This window comes from Oncorhynchus clarkii, chromosome 4, assembly GCF_045791955.1.
Source record: "Oncorhynchus clarkii lewisi isolate Uvic-CL-2024 chromosome 4, UVic_Ocla_1.0, whole genome shotgun sequence".
In the NCBI taxonomy this organism is placed as follows: Eukaryota; Metazoa; Chordata; class Actinopteri; order Salmoniformes; family Salmonidae; genus Oncorhynchus; species Oncorhynchus clarkii.
In genome coordinates this window covers 80920797-80942574 of record NC_092150.1, presented here as the reverse complement: position 1 = coordinate 80942574, position 21778 = coordinate 80920797, and positions in this window count along the sequence as shown.

Here is a 21778-nt window from a genome sequence, read left to right as displayed (position 1 = left end):
AACGGGCCGCTCCTCGGTATCATAGAGGCGGGACAGCGCGTCGGCTTTGGTGTTTTGGGAGCCTGGCCGGTATGAGAGGGTAAACCGGAACCTGGTAAAAAACATGGCCCATCTAGCCTGACGTGGATTTAGTCTCTTCGCTGCCCGGATATACTCGAGATTACGATGGTCAGTCCAGATGAGAAAGGGGTGTTTAGCCCCCTCAAGCCAATGTCTCCACACCTTCAGAGCCTTGACTACAGCTAACAACTCCCGGTCCCCCACATCATAGTTTCGCTCCGCTGGGCTGAGCTTGCTCGAAAAGAAAGCACAAGGGCGAAGCTTGGGTGGCACGCCCGAGCGTTGGGACAGCACGGCTCCGACCCCAGCCTCGGACGCATCCACCTCCACTATGAACGCTAAAGAGGGGTCCGGATGCGCCAACACGGGCGCATTGGTGAACAGCTCCTTCAAACGAGTGAATGCTCTGCCCGCCTCTGCTGACCAGCGCAAGCGCACCGGTCCTCCCTTCAGCAGCGAGGTGATGGGAGCAGCCACCTGACCAAAACCCCGGATAAACCTCCGGTAGTAATTGGCAAACCCTAAAAAGCGCTGCACCTCTTTCCCCGTGGTCGGAGTCGGCCAATTACGCACGGCTGTAACGCGGTCATCCTCCATCACCACCCCAGAGGTGGAAATACGATATCCCAGGAAGGAAACGGACTGCTTGAAAAACTCACATTTCTCCGCCTTGCAATACAGGTCATGCTCCAGCAGTCGCCCAAGTACCTTACGCACCAGAGACACATGCGCCGCGCGTGTGGCAGAATAGATCAAGATGTCATCGATGTACACTACCACTCCCTGCCCGAGCAGGTCTCTGAGAATTTCGTCTACGAAGGATTGGAAGACGGCTGGAGCATTCTTCAACCCGTATGGCATGACGCGGTACTCATAATGACCAGATGTAGTACTAAATGCAGTTTTCCACTCATCTCCTCCCCGGATACGCACCAGATTATACGCGCTCCTCAGGTCCAGTTTTGTGAAGAAGCGCGCCCCGTGAAATGATTCCACCGCCGTAGCGATGAGAGGTAGTGGGTAACTAAACCCCACTGTGATGGAATTTAGACCTCTATAATCAATGCACGGACGCAGACCTCCATCCTTCTTCTTCACAAAAAATAAGCTTGAGGAGACGGGTGATGCGGAAGGCCGAATGTACCCCTGTCTCAGCGATTCAGCAACGTATGTTTCCATCGCTACCGTCTCCTCCTGGGACAATGGATACACGTGACTCCTAGGAAGTGCAGCGTTCTCCAGAAGGTTTATCACGCAGTCCTCTCGACGATGAGGTGGTAATTGGGTCGCCTTCCTTTTACTGAAGGCGATAGCCAAATCGGCATATTCAGAGGGAATGCGCACGGTGGAGACTTGGTCTGGACTCTCCACCGTAGTCGCACCAACGGCAACTCCTCTACACCTACCTGAACACTCCTCTGACCACCCCTTAAGAGCCCCCTGTCGCCAGGAAATCACCGGATTGTGTTGAGCTAACCAGGGAACCCCCAACACCACTGGAAACGCAGGTGAATCTATAAGGAACAGACTAATCTGCTCCTTATGATCCCCCTGCGTTACCATGTCCAGTGGCACCGTAGCCTCCCTAATCACTCCTGACCCTAATGGTCGGCTATCTAAGGAGTGCACGGGGAAGGGTTGGTCTAACGACACCAGGGGAATCCCTAGCCTTAACGCAAGCCCACGATCCATGAAATTCCCAGCTGCGCCTGAATCGACTAGCGCCTTATGCTGTAGAGAGGGAAAAAACCCAGGGAAAGAAGTCAATACATACACATGACCGACAGGAGGCTCTGGGTGAGTCTGGTGCTTACTCACCTGGGGTGATCGAGCAGTGCTCCGCCTGCCATCCCGACTCCCAGACGAGTTCCTCCAGCACCGGTCTGACGTGTGCCCTCGTCGACCACAACTGGTGCAGGAGGACACTCCTCCTCCGGTCCCCCTCGAAGCTGCCCCTCCTAATTCCATAGGGATAGGGGCAGGAGGGCTGGGAAGTGGAAACGACAGGGCCTGATCCGAACGCCCGCGGGCAGCCAGCAGATTGTCGAGACGGATAGCCAAGTCAATGAGCTCATCCAGTGTGCAGGTGGTGTCCCGACATGCCAGCTCCCTGCGGACGTCCTCCCTGAGACTGCATCTGAAATTATCGACCAAGGCCCTGTCGTTCCATCCTGCTCCTGCGGCCAAGGTCCTGAACTCCAGAGCGAAGTCCTGTGCGCTCCTCGTCTCCTGCCGCAGGTGGAACAGCCGTTCACCCGCCGCCCGACCCTCTGGTGGATGGTCAAAAACAGCTCGGAATCGGCGGGTGAACTCTGGGTAATTATCCCTCGCCGAGTCCGGACCATTCCACACTGCGTTGGCCCACTCGAGGGCTCGCCCAGTCAAGCAGGAGACGAGGGCGCTCACACTCTCCTCTCCAGAGGGAGCAGGACGCACGGTAGCCAGGTATAGTTCCAGTTGAAGGAGGAAACCCTGGCACCCAGCCGCCGTTCCGTCATACTCCCGTGGGAGTGTCAACCGAAGAGCCCCGGAGCCCGATGTGGTCGCAGGAACAGGAGGTGCTGGAGAAGGGGGTGCTAGCGATGATGTGGGAAGACCACTCCTCTCCCATCGATCCATCCTCTCCATCATTTGGTCCATGGCAGAACCAATCCGATGAAGCACGCTGGTGTGGTGGAGGACTCTCTCCTCCATCGATGGGAGAGGAGACGCGGCTGCTCCTGCTGACTCCATGGGTGGTGTGTGATTCTGTCACGTAATATCAAGGTGGGTGGAATCAGGCGCAGAGAGCAGGTTACAGTGAGTCGATAGTTTTTTATTCTCCGGAAACCAAACACGGTCAACCCAAATATACAGGGTGAAATAATCCAACACAGGATCAAAATATTATCGGAGAAAATAACACACACGTATTAACCCAAAATACATGAATCCAAAACAATCCCGCACAAAACAAGGGCGGGACAACCTACTACATATAAGGACGTCAATTAAACTAAAATACACACAGGTGAAACTAATAAGACAAAACCAACAGACAAACGAAAAAGGGATCGGTGGTGGCTAGTAGGACGGTGACGACGACCGCCGAGCACCGCCCGAACAGGCAGGAGAGCCAACCTCGGCGGAAGTCGTGACACACCCCTACAATTGACAGACACAACTTTATCAACTGAAACTAAACAATCATCTGTCCCATGCCCTCCTGCACACTTCCCACATCTTAGAATCTCCCTCCTTCACACTGGTGCAACATGACCATAAATGTTGCACCTGAAACAGTGGAACAGTGGATTCTGCACAAAAGCTCTGGCAGGATAACTGATATATCCTAACATGACTTTATCAGATAGACTCTCAAAACTCAAAAGGAAAATGACTCTTCTGTTTCACCACACTCACCGGGTCTGCGTCGCACTAAGCACCAAACACCAGGAATGTTCAACTTCAATTGGTCCATCTCCACACTTAACGATACCCCAGAAATCACTCCTTTCAGTGGTGTCCTGCTCCTAAGATCAAAGCAAGAAACAGATCTTGACCCAAGTTGGTCAGAAGAAACACAAACAAATATCACAAGTCCAGTACTGGTTACCTATACTGATTCAACTACACCCAACTCCTTTCTCACCCACCCTGAAACCACAAATGGATCATCCAAAAGACAAGGGTCCACTTTCTCTCAGAGATGTCACTCCTACTGGTCCAGATTCTTCTTTATCATGTCTGACGACAGTCTTCCTCAACACACATCTTCCCACTACACTCGGCTCTTCTTCTTCCTCACTGTCAATAAACATGTCTATCCGTTCACCACGCTGTTGCAGAGCACACACTGATGTCATTTCTCCAAAACCCAACTTCGGTTCACAAGGCCACTTTACAAGTCTGGCTATCTCTGACTTCTCCATGCTTTCCCAAACCCATCGTCTCTTCCGCAGTTCCTCCTTTTGTTGCCTTTGCTCTGTGGGCTTTATCGTATCACTCTATTCAACATGTGTTTTACATCTGTTCCGCATCGTGCAGAACTTGATCGTTAGTCCAGGTTCTTCTGAATAAAAATTAGTTTTATTGGACCTTGTCACGACTTCCACCGAAGGTGGTTCCTCTCCTTGTTCGGGCGGTGCTCGGCGGTCGGCGTCGCCGGGCTACTAGCCATCACCGATCCATTTTTCTTTTTCTGTTTTTTTTGTCTTTGGTTGGTGTTCATTTGAACACCTGGTGTTGCTTTACTTTCTGTGTGTATATTTACCCCTGTTTCCCGCTTAGGTTTGTGCGGGATTATTTTCATGTTGCTCGTTGAGGTTTTCCTCAGGTTCCGTGAGTGACTGTGTGTTCCTATGTCTTGGGCATTTATTGGTATTGTACCTGACTCATTTTGGACTTGCCTATTAAAGACGCTACTTTGACATCTCTGCTCTCCTGCGCTTGACTACCTTAGCTACCTCAGTACAATGATGCAACAGACCTTCCTTAGAATGTCTTGGTTCTGTTTAATTATTGACTGGTTCAGCAAAGAGACAATGATCTTAACCAATCAACTATTCCTAACATACTGTAGATATATTCCTCTTTTTTGACAGTGTGCGGGTCTCCATCTCTTTCATTAAAATGCTATATAAGTGGACAATATAAAGCGCCATATTTTTTCTAATAAAACAATGGACAGTTTGGGGCACAGTTGTATGCAATTCTTTTCTTTTAAAGAAACAAAATAGGCTATGTATGTCCCGCAAATTCTTGGTGTTTTTTTTCAATATGGCCCATGCACTGATAGAGTGATTAAGGTGACCCAGACACAGACCCAATACAAGTTAAGCTACCACAGTATCCCCTTGACCATTTTAGATCACAAAGAGACACACCAGACAATAAACAGAGAGCGGAGCAGAAGAATAGGATATGATGGAGAGAGACACCAGAAGAACAGAACAAGCCATAACAGAAGAGGATAGACATAGGAGACAGTAACAAACAGGAACCTGAGATGGCAACAGACAAGACACAGACGGTAACATACAAGACACAGACAGAGAAAGTGACAGAAGAAGGCAGATGGGGAGAGAACAGAGGTAGAGGTAGAGGTAGAGGTAGAGAGAGAGAGGTAGAGAGAGAGAGAGAGAGAGAGAGAGAGAGAGAGAGAGAGAGAGAGAGAGAGAGAGAGGGAGAGAGAGAGAGAGAGAGAGAAAGAGAGAGAGAGAGAGAGAGGTATGGAAGTTTGGCAATACACTGTAGTAGAGGTCTTCACGGGCCCATATTTGGTCCCATCATCAAATATGATTACGTAGTACCTGCCTTAGACTGCATAATGTTAGCTAGCTAGTCTAACTGAGGCTGCAGTGCATGTTACTTTTCATTCTACAGTCATCCTACAATAACAACTCCATTCAGTACATTAAGTAGCAGTTGGTCTGTTCTTGGTCGTTGCAACCTATCCTTCTCCTTTAATTTTTAATTCCATCTTCCATTGATTAGAAATCTCCTAACTTCCTGCTGGATGCAAAGACAACGGGGATGTGCATGGCCTATCAGGAGATGTTGCCACACTACCTGGACAACGAGCACAGCAAGAGGCGCATCAAGGAGGTACCGTGGAAAATCAGTCTGCCTGACCCTCAGCAGGCTGATGATGACTTCCTGGTCCATGCAGTGGACACAACTGAAGCTTACACAGAGTCAGTGTCTGTGTATGTCATAGTTTACGCCCTGAGGGAGCTGCTCAAGTGCAATGACACCAGGACAAAACAATTTCCCATGATTAAAAACATTCAAATTAAAAAATTAAAAATGTAATGTCATTTACTTTCTGATAATTGAGTGTTGTCAAGATCAAACATAATATTAAGCAAGATTTATTTTCACCTAAAACCAATTATATTTTCTTATTCCTTGTAGTTTTTGGAAATATAAAAAAAACGTACGTTTTGAACTTGACAAATGAAACTTTCTCCTTAGACAAATGTGCTGACTTTGCGGATGGTTATGATCTGATAATGTGGGAAAAATATGGAGAAAAAAACAAGGGGGAGATTTCACACATGAGCTAAAAATAATTTGGGTTGACGCATAAAATAAACAATTGGCTTTCTACGCAACAACATGGTAAGAGAAAAATAAAACAATTGCCATATTACCACTTAAAACAAAAGAAATGTGCTCTATGCATAGCTCTGGGGAGAAGGGGTGCTGAGGGTGCTGCAGCACCCCCCTGATAAATCAGATTTTTTCAAAGATTTAAAAAAAAAAAAAAATAGATTTGTGCACTGAGCCTGTATTACTCCTGTATGAGTGGACAAACATAGTTGTCATCCATGCAGGGACAACACAATTCTCAGTACCCCCACCCTTAAACATCTTCCCGAAGCCATGGCTCTATGCACATCTTGCCATGGTTGTTATTGCTGCAATGCGTTGAAGGATTTTCTATCTATCCCACACTCCCACATTCCCCAGTTTAGAAGCTCAGAATCTTGCGCCGGTGGTTTTATTAAGAAAGTCTTCCATGTGTCCTGCTGCTACAACTGTATCCCCTTTGTAGAGGAGACTTTTACTGTCAGCAGAGGTAAGTCTGGAGTCAAGACGTTTCTTCATTAGTCAAGTTGTCCTCTGTACGCTATTTTTCCAAGGTATTAAACCTGTTGAATTATTGCCTTCACGTTGTTGTCTATCTCATGTCTCATTCAGGCACTTCATACCTGAATATTTAAATGTATCCCAACGGTGCCAAACTGAATCTCTGACTTTGTTTCCCTGCCTCTCATAGATCAGCATGGCTGCGCGTGTGTCCAAATGGCACTTGGTCCCATAAGGTAGGGTTTCCCAAACTCGGTCCTGCCCTGTGTCATGATGGCTGGGCTAGCAGCAAGCTTTGCGAGTGTGATTGGTTTCATACACTCTTAGGAAAAAGGATTCCAAAAGGGTCCATCGGCCCTCCCCATCGGAAAACCCTTTTTGGTTCCAAGTAGAACTTTTTGGGGTTTTATGAAGAACCCTCTGTGGAAAGGGTTCTACATTCGTGGCAAAAAGTTTTGAGAATGACACATATATTAATTTTCACAAGGTCTGCTACCTCAGTTTGTATGATGGCAATTTGCATATACTCCAGAATGTTATGAAGAGTGATCAGATGAATTGCAATTAATTGCAAAGTCCCTCTTTGTCATGTAAATGAACTGAATCCCTCAAAAACATTTCCACTGCATTTCAGCCCTCCCACAAAAGGACCAGCTGACATCATGTCAGTGATTCTCTTATTAACACAGGTGTGAGTTTTGACGAGGACAAGGCTGGAGATCACTCTGTCATGCTGATTGAGTTCGAATAACAGACTGGAAGCTTCAAAAGGAGGGTGGTGCTTGGAATCATTGTTCTTCCTCTGTCAACCATGGTTACCTGCAAGGAAACACGTGCCGTCATCATTGCTTTGCACAAAAAGGGCTTCACAGGCAAGGATATTGCTGCCAGTAAAATTGCACCTAAATCAACCATTTATCAGATCATCAAGAACTTTAAGGAGAGCGGTTCAATTGCTGTGAAGAAGGCTTCAGGGCGCCCAAGAAAGTCCAGCAAGTGCCAGGATCCGTCTCCTAAAGTTGATTCAGCTGCCGGATCGGGGCACCACCAGTACAGAGCTTGCTCAGGAATGGCATCAGGCAGGTGTGAGTGCATCTGCATGCACAGTGAGGCGAAGACTTTTGGAGGATGGCCTGGTGTCAAGAAGGGCAGAAAAGAAGCCCCTTCTCTCCAGGAAATACATCAGGGACAGACGGATATTCTGCAAAAGGTTCATGGATTGGACTGCTGAGGACTGGGGTAAAGTCATTTTCTCTGATGAATCCCATTTCCAATTGTTTGGGGCATCCGGAAAAAAAGCTTGTCCGGAGAAGACAAGGTGAGCGCTACCATCAGTCCTGTGTCATGCCAACAGTAAAGCATCCTGAGACCATTGATGTGTGTGGTTGCTTCTCAGCCAAGGGAGTGGACTTACTCACAATTCTGCCTAAGAACACAGCCATGACTAAAGAATGGTACCAACACATCCTTCGAGCTCAACTTTTCCCAACCATCCAGGAACAGTTTGGTGACGAACAATGCCTTTTCCAGCATGATGGAGCACCTTGCCATAAGGCAAAAGTGATAACTAAGTGGCTCGGGGAACAAAACATCGATATTTTGGGTCCATGGCCAAGAATCTCCCCAGACCTTAATCCCATTGAGAATTCGTGGTCATTCCTCAAGAGGCGGGTGGACAAACAAAACCCCACAAATTCTGACAAACTCCAAGCATTGATTATGCAAGAATGGGCTGCCATCAGTCAGGGTGTGGCCCAAAAGTTAATTGACAGCATGCCAGGGCGGATTACAGAGGTCTTGAAAAAGAAGGTTCAACACTGCAAATACTGACTCTTTGCATCAACTTCATGTAATTGTCAGGAAAAGTCTTTGACACTTATGAAATGCTTGTAATTATACTTCAGTATTCCATAGTAACATCTGACAAAAATATCTAAAGACACTGAGGCAGCAGACTTTGTGAAAATTAATATTTGTGTCATTCTCAAAACTTTTAGCCACGACTACATATGGAACCCACAAGGGTTCTACCTAGAAACAAAAGGGTTCTACCTGGAACCAAAAAGGGCTTTTCAAAGGGTTATCCTATGGGGACAGCCAAAGAACCCTTTTAGGTTCTAGAAAGCACATTTTTTTCTAATAGTTTAGGCAAACCAAGCCTCCAACTTTGTCGGGCTCGCCAGACCCTGCAGGGCCTGGGCTTCACACTGTGTCTCCTGCTCTCTAATCAAGGCCTTCACATATATATTTCTGGCCTTTCTAGCCTTTGATCCTGCAAAAGAGGAGCGGCTGCATAAGCTTTACAAGCCTCCACTAATCATCATACTCCTACTAATCATCATCATCACTGCTGTCCAGTGGATCATTTGCACCCTCTGGCCAATCTTTAAATCTCCCAAGGTAGGCCACACAACATCCCCACAGAGCATGCAAATCCAGCTCCAGTGTGATATGTGCCTCCAACAGGGCTGGAAAGTACACCACCAGGAGGGTAGCTCTCCAGGTACAGGGTTGGAGAGTTCACCACCAGGAGGGTAGCTCTCCAGGTACAGGGTTGGAGAATACACCACCAGGAGGGTAGCTCTCCAGGAACAGGGTTGGAGAGTACACCTCCAGGAGGGTAGCTTTCCAGGTACAGGGCTGGAGAGTACACCTCCAGGGGGGTAGATTTCCAGGTACAGGGCAGGAGAGTACACCTCCAGGAGGGTAGCTTTCCAGGTACAGGGCTGGAGATTACACCTCCAGGGGGGTAGATTTCCAGGTACAGGGCTGGAGAGTACACCTCCAGGAGGGTAGCTCTCCAGGAACAGTGTTGGAAAGCCCTGGGCTATATTATCTTTAGCATGCTAATGTAGCTTGTGGGTGGGTGGGTTTCATCCCCAACTACTATACATCTTCAGGAGTGAACAGAGCGCCACCACCAAGAAAGGCCTCTGCTATTCTAGTCTCCAACTACGGCATCATCTTCTGACACTTCCTCCCCAGGGGCTCTGAGGTAGATCTACCCTGCGCCGGGTCGGAGGGAGGGAAGATTAGAGGATTTTCAGGGGGTTGCGTATCTTTTCCACTAAGTCTGCAGGACATGAGTTGGGTAATACCTCCAGGGACTTTGGAGTCACTCAGCACTAAGATCAGAGGGCCATTCCCTCTCATAGCTCCACCTCAACTCTAGACAGCTCTTGGTGAGGGCCATTGGGCCCACTCAGCCAGAGGTGAGAGGTTAGAGGTGTTCTTTCTGTTGCACCTACTTTAAAAGGATAACATCTTATAAAGGCTTCATAAATTGATCATTCAAATACAATAGTGATAGCTTCCAATAAACGTTTTTATAATCAGCATTATACTGTATTTTCATTTTGATTGTAAGTAGAGGGGGCTGTTGCCTTTTGTTTAGGGGGGCCATGGATATTGTTTGCATTGCTTCTTTGAATTTTCTCTGTTTCTCTTTTGAAAAGAGTTAAGAAATGTCTTCGTAAGATGACTGACCTGTGCTAGTACATTAAGTATTGTGAAAAAAGAACACATCAGGATTCCCCCCTATATGGACATCTGTATTGTAAACAGCTAACTGGGTATCTGTCAAATCAAAATACTTATTCAATAAAGTCATGGTTATTATCCTTAATTTTGGAGACCTACTTACTTCATTCTATGGTGTAATTCGCTTAGTAACAAAGTCACACTTCTACCTGATTGAGCCTCAAATACAACAGAAAAACAAGTATGCTATTATATAATGGACACCTCCACCTGTATCAAAAACATTCATCTCTGCCTCTCTGTCCTTAGACTCCATTAATACATCAGGCTAATTGTATTGGTTGGCCAGGATTGTGGTGCAGCCAAAGCTTTACACACTGAATGGTTGGCCAAAGCACAGATCAGGATGAAAACAGCTGAGAATAGCCATACAGCATAGCTTACACAAGCACCAGTCACTGCTGTCGAAACAGGGACAGACGTGCTAAATACAAATCGTCCTAACCTGAACTCCAAATTGTAACAGCACACTGACTGCATGTCCTGATGGGAGCACATACTGTAGTTCCCAGAAGACAACATAAAGACAATACATAGGTAGTTATACAAGTCATTATATTTAGAAGAACAATGCTATTTCAGATGCAGTTACTTCTTACGGGTTGATGGAGCCATGCTAAGAGGCTAAGGAAATAACACAAATCGAATCAACATAAATCATGAAAACTCCCATAACAAGGAAGTGAATGAAAAGATAAATGAAAATATATAACGCAAGTTACAACAACAGGCCTGGCACAGGCTAAGCTTGATCTGCTCCCCTAACAGAGAGGTACAAACAGGTCATTTCTCTAAGTCTGTGTTGTACACCTGACTGACCGGGGTTGGCAGGGATTACAGTGGGACACTAACTGCTTGGAGACAGTTGTCTATGAGCTCAGACTGGGCACTTAGTTTGATTACCCTCACCTCTTAGCCCTGACTAGGGTTGCAAAGCTATCGGTAATTTACCAATGTCACCGGATTCTTTGGTCATTTTTGTTGATTAACAGAAAATCTATGACAATCTATCGTCACTTTGGTCATTTATACTTGAATAATAAAATATAAAAAATATTGATATACACTGTGCATACCAGTGGCCCTCGGAACAATCTCAATTTGTCTTGGCATGGACTCTACAAGGGATCGAAAGCGATCCATAGGGATGCTGGCCCATGTAGATTCCAATGCTTCCCACAGTTGTGCGCCTGGCACCTACTACCATACCCCGTTCAAAGGCACTCGCATTTTTTGTCTTGCTCATTCACCCTCTAAATGGCACACATACACAATCCATGTCTCAATTGTCTCAAGGCTTAAAAATCCTTCTTTAACCTGTCTCCTCCCCTTCATCTACACTGATTGTAGTGGATTTAACAATTGACATCAATACGGGATCATAGCTTTCACCTGGATTCACCTGGTCAGTCTACAGTGCATTCGTAAAAGTATTCAGACACCTTGACTTTTTCCACATTTTGTTACATTACAGCCTTATTGTCACACCCTGATCTGTTTCACCTGTCTTTGTGATTGTCTCCACTCCCCACCAGGTGTCGCCCATCTTCCCCATTATCCCCTGTGTATTTAGACCTGTGTTCTCTGCTTGTGTTGCCAGTTCATTTTGTTTGTTCAAGCCAACCAGTGTTTTGTGTCTCAACTCCTGCTTTTTCCAGTTTCTCTTTTCTCACCCTATTCGTTTTGACCCTTGCCTGTCCTGACTCCGAGCCCACCTGCCTGACCATTCTGCATGCCCCTGACCCTAAGCCTGCCTGCTAACCTGTACCTTCGCCCCCCTCTGGATTACCAATCTCTGCCTTACCCTGACCCTGCCTGCCGCCCGGTACTGTTGCCCCACCTCTGGTTTACTGACCCCTGCCTGCCTTGTCTTGTCTATTGTCTGCCCCGGTTGGAATATTAAACTATTGTTTTTTTGACGGGGTCTGCATCTGGGTCTTACCTTCATACTTGATAGTACGAACTTGCCATGACTGACCCAGCAGACCTGGACTAGCTGCGCAACGCCATCTCCTCCCAAGGAGCCTCCACTGATAGGCATGAGGAATTTCTTCGTGGACTGATGGAGGGGGTCCAAACATTGGCTGAGCGCCATGACCGTGCATTGGACATGCTGCTGAAAAACTTATGCGGGTCATCTGGGGGGCAGCCCGCCATGGTGGTAACCCCACCGCCCCTCAGCAACTCGGCGGTTAGCCGCGCCACCCCACCGGCCACTCCACCTTCTCGGGAGCCCCGGTTACCTCCTCCAAAATGCTTTAATGGAGAGCTGAGCACCTGTTGGGCGCTTTTAGCTCAGTGTGCCCTAATTTTCTAGCTTCAGCCCTCCCTTCCCATAGGATCGCTCCAAAATAGCCAACCTCATCACGCTGATGACTGGAAGGACTCTCACCTGGGCTACCGCCATATGGGAACAGCAGCCAGCCGTTTGCACATGCCTGGAGGGGTTTGTAGGAGAGGTGAGGAAGGTCTTTGATGCCCCTTTCTCTGGGAGAGAAGCTGCCCGGAAGCTAATCCAGCTCCAGGAGAACGCCCGCACTGCGGCCAACTATGCGGTGGATTTCCGTACGTTGGCAGAGGAGAGTGTGTGGAACCCGGTAGCACTGTTTGACATGTACCTGCACAGAGTCTATGAGGAGGTTAAGGACGAGCTTGTGGCTCAGGAGTTACCCACAGATTTGGACTCCCTCGTCGCTTTGACCATCCACATCGATGGGAGATTGCTGGAACAATGGATGGAGAGGAAATTTGATTTCACTCTGTCATGGCGTTGGCCTGGGGGAGGTTTATGACCCCCATAAATACCTTTACCCTTTTTCCTCTCTCTACTCTACCGATGTGACTATTGAAAATCCCTTTGTGGACATAGAGAGTCTGGTAACATCAAAAGGTGCGAAACTGAACCATATTTCGGTAATCCAACAGTTGAAAATATGTGTTGGTACTTAATGAATATGATGTCAGATCAGTTGGCGTCTGAGACAATATTACTGGTTGTTACGGATACAGGTATCCTGTGTCTGTGTGTATCCTGTGTGTGTTTCTTTTCTCTCCTTCTCCCCTCACAGGTGAAAATCATTACTCCCCAATCAGTCAACAATTAACCCATCAATCAGAAGACACACCTCCTCCTGTTTCCTACCCTATCACAGTTCCTTCCCCATGGTTTAAAAACCCCATCATTTGTTTGTTCAGAAGCTCAATCTTTGTAATACCATGTTGGTAGATAGCTGTTCTTGGTAGATTTCAGGAGAGCTCAATCTTTGTAATGCTATGTTGGTAGATCGCTGTTCTTGTAGATTTCAGGAGAGCTCAATCTTTGTAAATGCCATGTTTGTAGACCTCTGTTTTGCACGCGCTCTCTGTGTATTAATTAACCTCTCTTTTGTTTGAGCACCTCCATAGCACTTTGTCATCACCTGTGAGTATTGTTTTGGTTATGGTGTTTGTTTGTTGCTGGTGGGAAAAGGGGAAACCAAGACAAGTCGCCCATGGGCATACACTACCCGTAGGTAAACTTTGTTAAAAACACTAGTTAGAACTGGGTGGACCACCCACTGTATTTTTGGTTAGTTAGTTAGCGGTTGTTGAAATAGGCTAGTCTAGCTTAGGGGTGTTTTTGCATATTTGTTTCTTTCCTTGGGTCCAGCTCAGCCCCTTTTCCTGCTCCCCCCCCCCCCCCCATTACCGTGTGTTTATAATAAACCCTGAGTTTGACGGTATTATTTCGGTTGTCGTGGTTATTTCGTTCACTTTTACTTTGTCACTATTATAATTTACATGAGTTATGTTACGGGTCTCACTACCATCCCCCCTAGACTGTCGGGCCAAAAGAGATTCGTAACACTGGTGATAGGACAACATAAAATGTATCTTGGAAAGTCTACACATTCTAGTTATCAGATTCACATGGAATTGTTGTGCAATTTAAATGTTTAAATATGAAACTATTTGTGAAAAGATAAAATGTAATTTTAGCTTCTTAAATGAGAGAACAGTTTGTCATAGAGAAACTCTGCTCACTCAGAGGCCCCGCCCAAGTGAACAGACACTGGTTGTAAACTGTCACGGCCGTCCTCCTCTTCATCTGAAGAGGAGAGGCGAAAAGGATCTGAGGACCAATACGCGGCGTGGTAAGTGTCCATGGTCAATCTTTAATAAATAAAGTAGTGAACACTGAAAACTATACAAAACCAGTAAACAAAATTACAACCGTGAAGCTAATAATATGGACTGTGCTGAAACAAGCCATCAACATAGACAATCACCCACAAACAAACAGTGCAACCCAGGCTACCTAAGTATGATTCTCAATCAGAGACAACTAATGACACCTGCCTCTGATTGAGAACCATACTAGGCCGAAAACATAGAAATGCCCCAAAACATAGAAAAACAAACATAGACTGCCCACCCAACTCACGCCCTGACCATACTAAATAAATACAAAACAACGGAAATAAAGGTCAGAACGTGACAGTAAACTATGAAACACGCCCTTCTTTCACCACCATATAAACCCGTTGACGAAAATTCAACTTCCTGTTTCAAGGACGTGAGGACTTGAGGTCCCCACGTTAAAAAGGCCAATGTTGCCTACAGAACTAAGCCAACCTCAGCGTGAGCTCTGGTTGAACAACAAGAACCTAACGAAATTAGCATCGAATTTCAACGTGAAGATGACGATCCGCACACCGAAAGGATGAATTTCGACTATACCCGCCAGAATATAGCATGAGCTTAAAGTATGGCAACTTAGTATGAACTTTGAACTCTTATTCACTAAAGAAGTGATACCTCCTAGCCTTTGTGTTAGCGCAGCAACTGTAGATGTGGGCTAGGAGTGGACGGACAGAGTATCTGAACCTACCACACGACGACGGTACTAACAAGTACCCGTTTTACCACCAGACATTCTTTTTAAAAATATTTTTTTTTATAATTATTTATTACAAAATACACAAGGAAGGGGTAACATTAAAGTATTAGAACATGAAGGACAAACAATACAGCATCAAGACACTATCAAACATGTATCAGTCTTTCCGCAACAGAGCCATCCTTAAGTGTCAGGGTGCGTGTGCATGATAGTGATATAAAATATATCTAATAGTTTTCATGATCACAATCTTGTGAAGCCCGAACCCTCCAAGATCCCCCCACAGTTCCCCAATAGCTGTCCCTCAACCATTCGAGCACTATTATGTGTGTGTTCTTGTATGTGTTTATTTGAATGGGAGTGTGTGTATATGCATGTGTACAAACACCTGCACGGCATCAGCCTCAGGCAAACCGGCATTAGTTGTAAAAACACTGCCACTTAGTGTCATTCAAATGTACTTTTATTATGTTTTATTTAGACTTTTCCCCCCTTTATCTTTTGACCATTATTCTCTCACACAGCAGCTCCACTCCCTCTTGTCTCCAATTCCACATACCAACCCTCAGCTTCCCTCAGCCCATCCCATCTATCTCTGCTGGCCATCCACTTGTTTCTACGCAACACATATCTTTCAACTATGCTATGATGTTTAACGTACAATTTCAATCTATATGATCGAATAGAATCTACAGATTGCGTGTTGAAGATAAATACTCTTACTAAGAGTATTAGCATATTAGTAATTGATTGACATGGTCTCCCCAGATCTCCTAACAGTACTATTTCTAGGGTCAATTTTTATGGCACAGTTGTCAACATCCTGGTCCTCAAATGAAACTGGTATACTTTCCTATTTATGAGCATTTTATTCCTCCGCCAGTTTTGATCCTTTATATTGGGCAGACAGACTAGTTCCCTACCACCTCCCACTGCCACCCTCCTCCTCCAGTTTTGATCCTTTATATTGGGCAGACAGACTTGTTCCCTACCACCTCCCACTGCCACCCTCCTCCTCCAGTTTTGATCCTTTATATTGGGCAGACAGACTAGTTCCCTACCACCTCCCACTGCCACCCTCCTCCTCCAGTTTTGATTCTTTATATTGGGCAGACAGACTAGTTCCCTACCACCTCCCACTGCCACCCTCCTCCTCCAGTTTTGATCCTTTATATTGGGCAGACAGACTAGTTCCCTACCACCTCCCACTGCCACCCTCCTCCTCCAGTTTTGATTCTTTATATTGGGCAGACAGACTAGTTCCCTACCACCTCCCACTGCCACCCTCCTCCTCCAGTTTTGATCCTTTATATTGGGCAGACAGACTAGTTCCCTACCACCTCCCGCTGCAAACCGCCTCCTCCATTTTTGGGGCAATTCTGTAATCAATTGGTTGTTCTCTTGGAGTGAGCAGACCTTCCCGTACAATGGCCATAGTGGATTTTGGAGTGTGACTGTTTGAGGTTGTGGACAGGTGTCTTTTATACTGATAACAAGTTCAAACAGGTGCCATTAATACAGGTAACAAGTGGAGGACAGAGGAGCCTCTTAAAGAAGGTCTGTGAGAGACAGAAATCTTGCTTGTTTGTAGGTGACCAAATACTTATTTTCCACTATAACTTCCAAATAAATTCATTAAAAATCCTACAATGTGATTTTCAGGATTTTTTTCTCATTTTGTCTGTCATAGTTGAAGTATACCTATGATGAAAATTACAGGCCTCTCTCATCTTTTTAAGTGGGAGAACTTGCACAATTGGTGGCTGACTAAATACTTTTTTGCCCCACTGTACCTCTACCGGTATGCCATCAAGCCCTGTGGTTTAACCAGACTGAAAGGATTTAATAGCCTCAAAAAGTTCTTCCTCTGTAATTTGGCCTTCGCACTGATCTTTCTGTGTATTTGTTAATTTTCAATTTTTTATATTATTTGGAAAGAATTCCTTACCGTATTCTTCATTCAGTGGGAGAGGATGAGACGGAAAAGAGAACATCTGCCTAAAATAATTTGCTTCCTCTTTTAGAATATCATTCGGAGAATCATAGATGACTCAGTCTTCAGTAACGAGTTTCTGCAAATCATTTTTTTAGTGTTCCTGTATTGGAGATTCAGGAAGAATTTTGTGCATTTTTCTTCATATTCCATCCAGTTTGCTAAATTTTTGGAATAGATTACATTAGATCGTTCTTGAATAAGTTCCTCAAGTTCTTTTTGTTTTTCCTCTAACTTATTTTGTATCTCTGTAGTTTCGTTTTTATTGATGTTTCACATGATCATGAAAGAGACCTTGCATTACTCTAGAGACGGCTTCACTACAGTACAAATGTATTCCGTACAATATGTTACTATTCCCCAATGCCCCTATTCTGATATCTTCCCATTGCTTGTTGTAAACATATATAAACTTGTAGACAAATACATAAAAAGATAGATAAACAATTAACATATTAAATTATAAAACAGTTCTCGACAATAAAGAGAGAGGAAGAGAAGAGAAGAGAAAAGAGCGAAAGAGAGATTGAGAGAAGAGAGCGAGATCAGGTGTGTGTGTGTGTATGTATAAGTTCGTATGTGTAAGCAAGCAAGTAGTTGAGTACGTGTGTGTTCATATCCACTTCATAATGTTCAGATATTTTAAACAGTTCCCATACCTTCTTTTTTTCGTAGCCTAAAGTCCCTGTAGAATTTAGTACAGCCGCGGTGTTATGGAGCTGTTTCGGAATAGCTGTCCATCTATAAAGAGTATGTCCACAATGATAAAGGCACGCCTACCATCCATCCTTTGTTGTCTTTGTACCGGATACAGTCTCTTACGACATTCGTTTATCTCCCTTGGAAATGGGTCATTTAGACCGAATTTGGACCCTTTAAGCTCCTTTCCTCTGCTTTTTGATCAGCTCCTTTTGTTGGTAGTGTTCAAATTTTGCGATGATCGGTCTGGGACCCTTGGTCTTGTCGCTCCGAGCTCCAAGTCTGTGTACTCGGTGGAAAGTCACCTTGTTTACAGTCTCTATAGGAAGTTTCAATGTGGATTTCATGAATTCTCTGACCGCGCCCTCTGGATTATTGTATGCGTCGTCAGGAATACCAGAAACAATTTGATTTTCACACATGCTACAACATTATATGTCTAGTAGCGTCTCCTTCATCACCTTGTTTTCCCTGAGTAGACAATCCATGTTGGAATCGGGTATTTTTACCTTGGCTGTGAGTGTCTTGTTTTCTCTTTGGAGCACCAGACATTCTTCAAAAGACAAGCCGGCCTTCCATCTACGACCAACCGATCGAAGCGCAGCTCAGAGTAAATATTTATTGCATATTCCTTTTCCAAATGGGTGGTTATTTAGAATGCATAAGATTCTGTATTTACGATAGATTTGCTGCATACGGCCCGATAGAGACACAAAATCTTTTTGTTCCTCAGTCTTCCCGCTCTTTCATTCAAAAACCAACCCCCTTTCTTTGTGTAACCAGCCGTCATGTCTGTTCCGTCCGCCAGGGACGTTTTCCTTTATGACATCATTTGTAATCAACATATGATCCATTCTGTGTAGATGTAATTCTGTGTGATTATTTAGGTATTTAGTAAATAAATAATTAAACCAAATTTTGTATTGCTGATTCAACTTGTTAGCCAGGGTTCGTGAAGATAACCAATACTTTACAACTTTCAGATGAGACTAAGTAAGGTGACAATTAAATATTGACTGCTATTGAGGTAAAAGATTACCAGGTCTTTAAGGGTTTATTCGGAAGACAACAGCTCTATTAACACTCTTTCGTGGTGCCCCAACTTTCTAGTTAATTACATTTACCTGATTAGCTTAACTCGCACGTCCAGGGATTCCACCTCACCTCCGAGTCATCTCGGAAGTCCCCGACGGTCCCGTGGCCGAGAGCACACAAGATTTCATGACTTTCCTCGAGAGTCACCGGGGAGGGCCGAGGCACTGTTTCCCGAGCCCGTGCAACTAGCCAGGGCTGGGCTGTCGCCAGCGGAATAGCAACACCGGATCAACACAAGGAGCTGTCAGTATTGCGGGACTTTTGGTCATTTTGTGTCCTCGTGCCCGATAAAAGACCAGGCTCACCGGTAGGAGTGAGTACTCTGGTGGGCCATATGGGGAACTTTTCTGCTCCCCTTACTCGCACCCCTTTTCATGTCATTCATGGCTTGTTTTTTTTATTTTTCTTCTTTCCGCTTTGTCATTATGGGGTATTGTGTGTAGATTGATGAGTAACATTTGTTATTTAATCCATTTTAGAATAAGGTTTTAACGTAACAAAATGTGGAGAAGGTTACTTTCCAGGTGTTCTTAATGTTTTGTATACTCAGTGCATAGTATTAGTTTGTTATATCTGTGTCTATATTGTCCATGGGTTTCTAGTAGATAGACCATATGGTTCAAGAGAAAATACCCTAACCAACCATTTCAATTAACTCTGTAACTCTTACAACTATTGACTTTTTCCACAACTGCCACCAGTTTAACATCAAAACATTGACAATGAATACATGTTGACATATTAATAAATAAGTGTGAAAAATAATGGAAATGATATTTAATGCTGAAACCCTCATACTAAACACCAATGGTATTCACTGAGTTGATGGTTTGTATTTAAGTTTTATTTTTTACAGCTGTCGTTCTATTTTAAAGTCATCTTATTGAATTATTGAATATATTTGACATAATACGGCCACACAGAGGGCCAGCCAGAATTAGACACCTGGACATAGACACCTGGAAGTACCCAAAAGGGCCATTAGATGTCTTGAGATACATTACATAAAATCCATGAAAGATATCAAAATGCTGGTAGTTTACTGGTAAACGTATAAAGCTTCCAGTAATATACCCTCCCTTTTCAACCTTAGCACTGTCATATGCCCAAATGTATCACCTGATCAAATGCCCTGTCATATGCCCAAATGTATCACCTGATCAAATGCCCTGTCATATGCCCAAATGTATCACCTGATCAAATGCCCTGTCATATGCACAAATGTATCACCTGATCAAATGCCCTGTCATATGCCCAAATGTATGGCCTGATCGAATGCCCTGTCATATGCCCAAATGTATGGCCTGATCGAATGCCCTGTCATATGCCCAAATGTATGGCCTGATCGAATGCCCTGTCATATGCCCAAATGTATGGCCTGATCGAATGCCCTGTCATATGCCCAAATGTATCACCTGATCAAATGCCCTGTCATATACCCAAATGTATGGCCTGATCGAATGCCTTGGTATATACCCAAATGTATGGCCTGATCGAATGCCTTGGTATATACCCAAATGTATGGCCTGATCGAATGCCCTGTCATATGCCCAGAGGCCTTGATATGCCCAGTGTATGAAATACAATATGTCGAAACATATATGATCCAAGCATGTGTTTTTGTATGCTTTGTTATCAGTATATTAGGCACTGAGAAAATACAGTATGCCCAACTAAGCAGAATGATAATCTGTTATGGTCTGTGTAGAGTATCATTGTAATCACAATGATATGCCCAATGTATGACAGAGGCCTTAATATGCCCAGTGAATGACAGAGGTCTTGATATGCCCAATGTATGACAGAGGTCTTGATATGCCCAATGTATGACAGAGGTCTTGATATGCCCAATGTATGACAGAGGCCTTGATATGCCCAATGTATGACAGAGGCCTTGATATGCCCAGTGAATGACAGAGGTCTTGATATGCCCAGTGAATGACAGAGGTCTTGATATGCCCAGTGAATGACAGAGGTCTTGATATGCCCAATGTATGACAGAGGTCTTGATATGCCCAATGTGTGACAGAGGCCTTGATATGCCCAGTGAATGACAGAGGTCTTGATATGCCCAGTGAATGACAGAGGTCTTGATATGCCCAATGTATGACAGAGGTCTTGATATGCCCAATGTGTGACAGAGGCCTTAATATGCCCAGTGAATGACAGAGGTCTTGATATGCCCAATGTATGACAGAGGTCTTGATATGCCCAATGTGTGACAGAGGCCTTGATATGCCCAATGTATGACAGAGGCCTTGATATGGCCAATGTATGACATACAGTATGTCGAAACATACATGATCCAAGCAGGTTTTTTGTATGCTTTGTTATCATTATATTAGGCACTGATAAAATACAGTATGCCCAACTAAGCAGAAAGATAGCTGTTGTGGTTCATTAACTTCAGTCTGCTTAAAGTATCATTGTAATCTCAATAATGCGTATTCTCAATGATGTGCATCTGTCTGAGAAACTTTAACATACTGTATTTATAAACATACTGTTATACACCTGTATGTTATGACTTCTGTCTGCTGATCATAGACTTATACATGTCATCTTAAACTCTGAAAATGTATTGCAATTCAGTATAGACACTTGGCTTGATCAGTTGGTTTGATGTATTATCAAAATGAACTTTTCGATGACTTTATAGCAGTCCTATTCAATTAGTTTTTCAATTCAGTAAATCAAAATGTAAGTAACTTAACATAGATGTGTACATAGAGAAACCTATGACAACGTAACCTTTACAGGACTCCAGGAGGAAAGCATGGTATATGGATAATAAATGGATAATTGGGAAACAAAAGCAAAGTAACTGAACTAGGGAACACAGGTAGCTTCCTGTCTTTGATATTACCTACATCTTGCCTGTAAACAATCCTTAGACAAGGCTAAAAAAGACACCTGATGATGTGGGCCCTGATTACCTT